Source organism: Microcebus murinus, chromosome X (assembly GCF_040939455.1).
Source record: "Microcebus murinus isolate Inina chromosome X, M.murinus_Inina_mat1.0, whole genome shotgun sequence".
Taxonomy (NCBI): Eukaryota; Metazoa; Chordata; class Mammalia; order Primates; family Cheirogaleidae; genus Microcebus; species Microcebus murinus.
In genome coordinates, this window is record NC_134136.1 from 2985760 (window position 1) to 2995822 (window position 10063).

Consider the following 10063-nt stretch of genomic DNA (forward strand, 5'->3'; position numbering starts at 1 on the left):
GCTTAAGTCAACACAAACTTCTTATCTTACAGATCTGGAAGACAGAAATCAGAAATGGGCCTCACTGGGCTAAAATCAAGATGTCAGAAGGACACTGGACACTCTAGGAGATAATCCATTTACTTACCTCTTCTAGCTTCTAGAAGCTGCCCACGTCCTTTGGCTCATAGCTCCTTTTCTTCATCTTCAAAGCTAGCAATGGCCAGTCATGTCTCTCTCATACTGCACCACTCTAACTGATTCTCCTGTCTCCCCCTGTCACTTACAAGGACCCTTATGATTATAATACATTAAGTCCATAGGATAATCCACCACATCTCCCCATATCCTGATCCTTAACTTAATCACGTCTGCAAAGTTCCTTTTGCCATGTAAGGTAACATATTCACAGGTTCCAGGGATTAGGACATGAACATCGTTGAGGGGGGTAGAATTCTTGTACCTACCACACAACCTATAACCTATAGCCTATAACCTAAACCCACCTTACTAATCCTCAAAACAACCCCCCGTTGATATTATTATTTTATCCATTTACAAATGAGGAAGCTGGGTCAAAAAGAGATTAAGTGAGTTGCTCAAGGACACACTAATGGCAGCACTTGAACTTGAGCCTAGCCTGGCTGGTTCTGCAGGAAGCACCTCTAGTGCTCTTAACCACTACACTATATCGCACAATGGTAAAAGTCCAGTGAGGAAACTTCCTCTGAAAGTTAATAAGCAGCCACATCCCAGAGAAGTATTTTGTTTCCTACTCTTTTTATCTTTAAGGTTATTTATGGGAAAATGCTCAAAATGGGCTTTAAATGACCCATAGATTGAGAAATGCAGGTACTAAGAGAAGATACCCAATTAACAGATATATATAGTCTCCTGCTCTAGCAAATTTCCTTTTAGCATTCATTCAGTCATTCAACAAGCATTTTCTTTTTTTTTTTTTTTTTTTTTTTTTTGAGACTGAGTCTCACTTCGTTGCCCGGACTAGAGTGAGTGCCATGGCATCAGCCTAGCTCACAGCAACCTCAAACTCCTGGGCTCAAGCGATCCTCCCACCTTGGCCTTCCAGAGTGCTAGGATTACAGGCGTGAGCCACTGCGCCCAGCCAGCAACAAGCATTTTTTGAACACTTGCTATATGCTTTGACTTATAGAGCCTATACATATATTTTCATGACCATTGACATTATTGATGTTAGATGCAGTCATGCTCATCTAACTTCCTACACTTAAAGCATTTTACAGTCATCTGCATTATCCTTTATCTAGGCAATAAAACTAAAGCACAGGAAAAACAAATGCCCTAGACCAAACACCTAAGAACAAAGAGGGTTAAAATTAGAACTCAATTCCTCAAATAATAGTGGCATTCATTAAGCACTATCTTAGACACTTTGCACGGTTTCTCCCTAACTCTCACAACAACCCTGTATGACAGGGGGTATTCAAATTTTTATTCACATAACCCCTAAAAGAATTTTGAGAGGCTATGTATTCCCTCACACATTTTTAGGTTGACATCTAAATTTTTCATCATGATTAAATAGTTGCAAAAGGTTTAATTTCTAGCATACTCAAAATATTGACCATAGCATGTTTTTACACTTGAAAATCTTCTATTGATCACCATATTGAGTTTCTCTGCAACAAAAATATGTCCATAAATAGAAATTGAATTCTTTTTATTTCTTCGTGACCATAAGGCTCCGACGATGAAAATTCTTCTGGAATGAGTTATATTTGTGATTACTATGCATACACAATAAATGATAATATGAAGTCATTATACATTATGATTATTATTATTAAACATAAAGTTTTATTGGGAATGCATCTCTTAGTGAGATGTATGGGGAAGAGGCAGGTTATAGGGCCTTGAGTTAAAGAAGATTCCTGGACACCAATATTTGAAATCATTGCTTTATTTAGCCCCAAAGTTTGTTGTTGTTTTGGGTTTTTCGAGACATGGTCTTGTTCTGTAGCCCAGGATAGAGTGCAATTATCATCATAATAGCTCACAGCAACCTCAAACTCCTGGGTTCAAGCCATCCTCCTGCCTCAGCCTCCTGAGTAGCTGGGACTACAGGCATGCACCACCATGCCCGGCTAATTTTTCTATTTTTATAGAGACTGGTCTCTATCTTGCTCTGGCTGGTCTCAAACTCCTGGCCTCAAGCAATTCTCCCACCTCTGTCCTCCCAAATTACTAAGATTACAGGCCCCAGCAATTACAACTGCCTGAGCCCCAAGGGTTTTTACACCCTGGGCCAAAGCACCATAGTAAGATTCTTGACCTTTAAGAGGTATGCTTTCCTTTTGAGAGATTGAGAAAGGGAGGTGGGGGGACTGTCCCTTGGTGAGCAGGTCTATGCAGACCTACTCTTAAAAGTCTAGGAAGCTGAAAGGCCTAGGAAAGAGGCTGACAGATAGTTTCTCAGAAAGAAACATCTAATAGGGACTTATGAACAGAAGCCATGTGCTGGCGGCAGCAGGATGAGATAGTGAATCCCCAAACTGTTACCCCTTAGGCCAGAGCTTGTACACCATAGGGAAGGAAGGAAGAATGTGTATGACACCCCTCAGGAAAAGGCAAGAATTTGCCTAAGGGTAGAATTTATAGTAAGTCAAGGTTGTTTTGACCTAAGGGCACAATTTATGGTAAGTACGTGAAAGTAGAAATCTTAGAGGCATTCCCAGAACATTTATCCTCCACAGAAAGGAGACGTGGAGGTGAGTTCTCAGGCAAATTCATTTTTAGAAAATAGTATTCAAGGAAGTTGAGCATTTGGAAATTGGTTCCCTTTTGGCTACCTGGTAACTGCATAGCCCTTAGGTTTCCATTTACCTTGCCATGGACTGAATATTTCCATCCCCTCCAAAATTCATATGTTGAAATCCTCACCCCCAAGATGATGCTATTAGGAAGTAGGGCCTTTGAGACTTGGTTAGGTCATGAGGGCAGAGGCTTCATGAATGTGATCAATGCCCTTATAAAAGAAGCTTGAGAGAGCTCCCTTTCCCTTCTACCATGTGAGGACACAGAGAATAAACAGTGATCTATGCACCACGAAGTTGGCCCTCACCAGATACTGAATCTGCCAGTGCCTGGATCTTGGACTTCCTAGGCTTCAAAACTATAAGAAATAAATTTCTGTTGTTTATAAGCCTCCTAGTCTATGATATTTTTATTATAGCAGCACAAATGGACCAAAACATACCTCCAGGGCTTAGGTATACACCAGTGTAAAGACAGCTGCTATAGTATCATTATCCTCACTTTATATGTAAGGAGCGATAGGCTCAAAGAGTTTCAATAATTGCCCGGTCTCATGCAGCTAATAAGGGTCTAACAAGCTCCACTAGTTAGGTACAATCTGAGTCTGTGATAATAAAAAGAATACACATGTGCATGCACCTGGAAGCAGGGTTTACCACCATTTTACACGTAAGTAAAAGAAATTCCATTTTGAATGTTCTGGGGTGATAATAATGTTCTACAACTCAATAGGTGCTTGGGTCATACAAGCGTATGTATTTGAATAGATACTTAAGATGTTTGCTTTTCATGTAAATTCGAAGGAAAAACTATAAACACATGTGAAACTCTATTAATGATATGCATGCTTAAGTACTTAAAAAAGAGTACTAATGTCTGCAATTTACTTTGAAATGCATAAAAAAGATGGATTGATAGATGAATAGGAGAGGAATGAATAGATGAAGAGATAAGTGAAGTAAATTATTTCCATTTTGCTATATATTTGAAATTTTTCATAACAAAATGTTGGGAGAGAAAAATCCCATGTTCCCTGTGTTGATTATATTTGAAGGTAATATCACTCACATAGCCCTAATACAAGACAGCATCTCTTTCCTAAGCCATCACTATTTCAGCTCTGATGCTACAGACAGGACTAGCACTGAGCTTGGAGTAATTCAGACAATACAGAGCTGAAGTCAAGTGTAGCTCAACCCATTAGAAGCTCTGTGACCCTGAACAAGTCATCTAAACTCTCCTCACTTTGTATAATACCTTCTTGTCACATTTTTCTAAGGACTAACTATAGATAATGTATGTAAAAGTGTCTGATAGATAATAACTGCTCAGTAAATGTTGGTTTAATCCAGTGCTTTTTCATTGTTCTTGTTCTGATGGATAGCACCAGAGGCAGAAAGGAGTTGGATTGCTCACGGTGATATTCCTAGAAAAATGTTTCTATTTATATAACAAGTTAACTCCTGTTCATTGTCATCGTAGGAAAATTATTAATAAACACCATGCATCTGCTGAGAGGAATTTGCATTTTGACTCAAATAGAAACTCTAGCCCGGTTAGTGGTCTGGTTAATATGCTCTCCCAACTTTCAGGACATTCACAGAGCCTGTAGATCAATGGGTCCCAGAGCATGTGATCAATACCCTCTTTGGTGGTTTAAGAACCAGAACCTGAAATCCTCCAGTCAATCATTTCAACAGACTAGGGTGGAGTTGTAGGATGGCTGTTCAGCTCTGGCCATCCAGCTCAGTGATCCAGCTCAGGTCTCAACACTTACCAGCTTGCTGAGCCCTTCATACTGGAATCTGAACCATAATCCTTTGACCTAATGAAGCAAAATCTATAAGGTCAGGATCGGCCTACTGTAAATTGCAAATCACTTTCACAACTTGAAAGAAATAAAGAGACAGAAAGAAACCAGATGGTATAGATTTCTAAGAAAGGTAATGTACCTCCTAGGAAAGCCAAATATATATCTAATATTAACTTGCTATGACAGCTTCTGCTTAGTCTCTCCCGGCTGGGACCACAGCTAGCTTCATTAAAATATTTCTTTACAATACTCGTTAATCATTTGCTCTTCTTCACATATGAAAAAATTGTTAAGGACCTTTTAAAAGATTTGTTTGGGAGGCTGGAAAGAAAAGGTAATTTTCCAAATGACATTTGTAGGCTTCAGTAATTTATAAAGTATGTTTTAAAAGAAATGAATCCTGCTGGGCAAGGTGGTATGTGCCTGTACTCCCAGCTACTGCGGGGAAAAGTGGCTAAGGCAGGAAAATAACTTGAGCTCAGGAGTTTAAGATTGTTAACCGCTGCACTGCAGCCAGGGCAACATAGCAAGACCCCCGTCTCTTAAAAAAAGTTTTATTCTAAAGATATAAAGTAATATTTTATAGCCTTTGTGCTTTGTGATCATAGCTCACTGTAACCTCAAACTCTTGAGCTCAAGCGATCCTCCTGCCTTAGCCTCCTGTGTAGCTGGGACTACAGGTGCACACCACAATGCCCAGCTAATTTTTAAATTTCTTTAAGAGACAGGGCATTTGTCTCTAAAAACAGTTATGTTGCCCAGGCTGGTCTCAAGCTCCTGGCCTCAAGGGATCCTCCTGCCTCAGTCTCCCAAAGTGCTAGGATTACTGCCATGAGCCACCACACCTGGCCCCCTGTGTTTCTTATAAAGGATCCTAAAAGATCTTTGTCATGAAATGTTACAATCCTTCGTTCACAAAAAGGGGTAGAGAAGATACAGAGTGAACTGACTTGTATCAGTAACCAGAAAAGAAACTGGAGGGAAAATAGAGGTGAGAAGTAAAGGGAGAAGGGGCAGCACAGGTTGATGAGTTCTCTCATGCCAAGCACTTTACATAAATGATCTCATTTACTTTGCATGACAGCTCCTTGAGGAAGGTTCCATTATCACCTTCATTTTACAGATGGGGCAACTGAAACTTGGAGAAGTTAAGCTACTTGGCCAAGGTCACCCAGAGAATAAATGATGTACCAGAGATTTAAGTCTAGGTCTGAATTCAAAGCCATTTTTTGTCCTTGAGTTACAGTGCCCTCCGCTCGTCAGCATCAAATCATCCATTTCCTCCTGCTTATGTGACTGGATGTACTTGGAACTATAATATGGAAAAAAATCCTTCAGGGTCACTTGTTGGTACTCACAGCAAATGATTTGAAATTATCCCAGGCTAAATATTAACAAAAGCTTTGCAGTGAACTTCTCTGAAGAGCTAGCAGACAGAACTGGCTCCCGTGTTACATATACTCAACCCTCTAGAATTTCCAGACTTGCACTGCATGGGACATAAGACAAAGTGCCTAAGTGCCCCTCAGCCCTGCCTCACTGCTAGCCTTGTCCACAGTTCTAGCCAGACCTAAATCCTTTTCTACTGTTGCTCCATTCCCAGCTCCAGTCTTGGCTCTGGTTCATTCTCTGCACTTGGCTTAGTTTCTTTCCTTAGCCTAAACCAAGACTTTAAATCTTCTAGGAGCTAGAAGTGGCAAATGGTCGAAGGAAGGAAAAATCCTCTTTCGTAATTCTCTGTGCATCCAGCTTTCCACTTACCCTCCCACTTTAAGTCTCCCCCCCCCATGGTGTTTCTTGGTGAAAAAGCCATCAATTTGCAGCTTTCAAAATGTCATCTATTTTAATCTATGTGTTTCAATAGCCACCAAAATTCTTTATTCATAGGAGTCACCATTTTCATCACATTCTCACATCAGCAGGGTCATATTAAGGCTATCTATTGGTAAGGACCTGGGGAGTTTTTTCCTCATGACTATTTTCTGTGGCCGTTTTGATTCCCAATTAGCCATAGTTCAAACAAACAAACAAAGAAATCCAAACAGGGTGTGTTTTAATTCTAAGAGATTTTGTAAGGGTAATGAAGGCACAGCTGTATATTACTTTTTAACTCCCAGGAAGATACCAATACCTGGCATCCCAGCACAGCCTGCAGGTTCACTCCACTTTATAGCATCTTAGAAGGTAATATGCTCTGCTCTGGCCAGAAAGTTTCCAACAGCTCTTAGAGCTCCCGCCGAATAGTGGAACCTAAATTATAATGTTCTACTAATGATTCTTGAAGTTTGCTTTGCACAAGAATTATCTAGGGTGCTTATTGAAAATGCAGATTTCCTCGGACCCCTCTTCCAGAGTTTCTGATGGTATGGGCTGAGGCCAGACAATATGAACTGAAGCCTGACAATATCAAAAAATCAGAAAATTGTCACCACCTGAGAAGTCAAGAAAAAAATAAATAAAAGAAAATTCGGGGAGGGGAGGGAACGGAGGAGTCCTAGGTGAGACTGTAGGAAATCTGAACTTTTAACAATTATGACAGGTGATTCCGGTGGAGGGGGCCCACAATGCAGGCACCGAGTCTTACACATTGATAGGGGGTTTTATGTACTAAAAACCGGCTGAGACATGACAGTCCTCATACAACAGTGGTTTTGATTAATAACATGAGTGAAAGCTTCTATTCCTCATTTTGGCAACCGTTAGGCTTTCTGGCTTCCATATTAGTTTGTCTTACATTTGACTCTAAGCTATTAATTAAATAAACATGATTAAATAATTGCAGTATTTGCATAACATTTTATATGTGGTCATTTTCACTTGTATCGTATAGTACATTACACACTTTTTTTTGACAGAATTACTAGAATGATAACTTGAGGAAAATAAAAAACATCTGAAATATTTTTCAACAGATTTCTGGCCCTGGGGGTGGGAAGACATGAAGAAGCCTTCAGACAACTGAGCCTAGCAAAGTTCTTTTAGTTTCTCTTAAAGTAAAACCACAAAAGGTAAAACATCCAATTCATTCCAATTTCTAATTCTTTTCCCTTTTCGGAAACAAATGCTTAATAGAAAAATGTTCCAAATAACATGTCACTGACTGCAAATGGCTGTGCATCTAGACGTCGAGTAGAGCAAAATACTAAGATACAAAACAGAGCATTTTAGCAAAGGATTCTAGAGCGATATTATTGGTCTTTTCTCAAAGACTTAATAATTTTCATGCTAGTAATTTTATAAGTGGACACATCACACAAGACAATGCACACCGAGATGGTTATTTAAAGAAGGCAACAGTACGGTGACAATGCTTTGGCAAAGCCCCAAAACATGCCAATCATGCTTTCTATCTCACATGGTTAAACCAACATAACCACAGGAAGGAAACTGGTTTCAGAACCTTACTAAGTATGAATTGTGGGTGAATTCACATTTCAATCTTCAAAAAGCTTGATTAAACCACTAAGTTACTCTACTTATTTTTCTTAAGAATAACAATTTTGAATTTTAAGTTAATGTGAAATGCTGAAAGGTAAACAAAACACTAACAATCAACATTTACTATGCCTTAGGCACCTGCTTAATCTTTACAACAACCAACCTTCAAAGTAGGTACTATTATGTCATTCCCATTTTCCAGATGAGGAAACTGATACTTAGAAAGGTGAAATAACTTGCTCAAAGTCACACAGCTTGGAAATGATTGAGCTGGGAATCAAACCTAGCATCCGGGGCCTGAGGACCTCACTCTTAATTATTGTGCTAGCTTGGTTCTGCACTGAGATACCATTTTCATCACGTTAGACAAGCTTAGGAAAAAAAAAGAAAAAACTGAGGACCAGGCACGGTGGCTCACGCCTGTAATCCTAGCACTCTGGGAGGCCGAGGCAGGAGAATCATTGGAGCTCAGGAGTTTGAGACCAGCCTGAGCAAGAGCGAGACCCCATATCTACTAAAACTAGAAAGAAATTAGCCAAACGACTAAAAATAGAAAAGGTTAGCTGGGCATGGTGGTCCCAGCTACCCAGGAGGCTGAGGCAGGAGGATCCCTTGAGCCCAGGAGTTGGAGGTTGCTGTGAGCTAGGCTGATGCCACGGCACTCTAGGCCAGGCAACAGAGTGAGACTCTGTCTCAAAAAAAAAAACACAAAAAACAAAAAACTGAGGTTGACAAGGAGAAACAGGAGTTCTCATAGGCTGTGGGAATGTAAACTGGTATGAATATTTTGGAAGGCACTTTGGCAATATCTACCAAAATTTTAAATGCATGTACCCTTTGACCCATTGGGTCTACTTTTAGGAATTTGTGCTATAGATTTCACCAGAGAAGCATGCAAAGATATAGGCAAATATATCAACGATAGCAATTTTTTGCAGTAGTAAGCTGGGATCCCCTCAAATGACCATTATTATAGGACCAGTTATTTAAATGATGTATATCCATGCAATCAATGGGAAATTATGCACACGTGAAAGAGAACGCTATGCTATGAAAACACTAAGTATATAATTGAGCAAAACTTTTTAAAATATAGCTGCACATTAGTATTTAGATTATGATCATATTTTGTTGTTTTTAAGGGATGTATATATATGTAAATACCTCAATAAAACTGTGATATGTCTATGTATGTATACATATTTCTTCACAAATAATTGTATTGGTTTTCTGATTTGGAAGAGTTCAGATGGGATAGAAAGAGGGAGATTTTCACTTTAGACCCTTCCAAACTGTTTGAATTTTTACTATGACCATGTCTTAACTTTTATATTCAGAACGAAATTGAGACAAAAAAACCCCAAAACTGTAGCATCATCTATTACAGTAGATTTCACATTTTTTGACCATAAACATAGTAAGAAACACATTTTACATCATAGGCCAGAACATACATACATATAGCTAAAACAAGTTTCACAAAACAATATTTACTATATGAAATATGATCTAATATTCTATATTCTATTATATCATTCCATTCTTCTATTCTCTTTCATTTTTTTAAAGCTGGTTACTACCCACTAAAATTATTTCATATCCCAAGGTAAACCTCAACTTGGCCTGCTGACAAGGGTGCAAGCCCAACTAGGTCCCATAATCCAGAGGAGACTCTTACACTGCTGTCCCCAACCCCCGGGGCACAGACTGGTAGTGGTCTGTGGCCTGTAAGGAGCCAGGCCACACAGCAGGAGGTGAGCAGTAGGCCAGTGAGCGAAACCTCACCTGTATTTACTGCATAAGCTCTGCCCCCTGTCAGATCAGTGGTGGCGTTAGATTCTGGGTTATGGTGAGTCATATAATTATTTCATTATGTATTGAAATGTAATAATAACAGAAATAAAGTATATAATAAATGTAATGCACTTGAACCATCCCCAAACCATCCCCCTCACCCTGGTCCATAGAAAAATTGTCTTCCATGAAACCAGTCTCTGATGCCAAGAAATTTTGCTTTCTTAAAATAGGATGGACACAGTT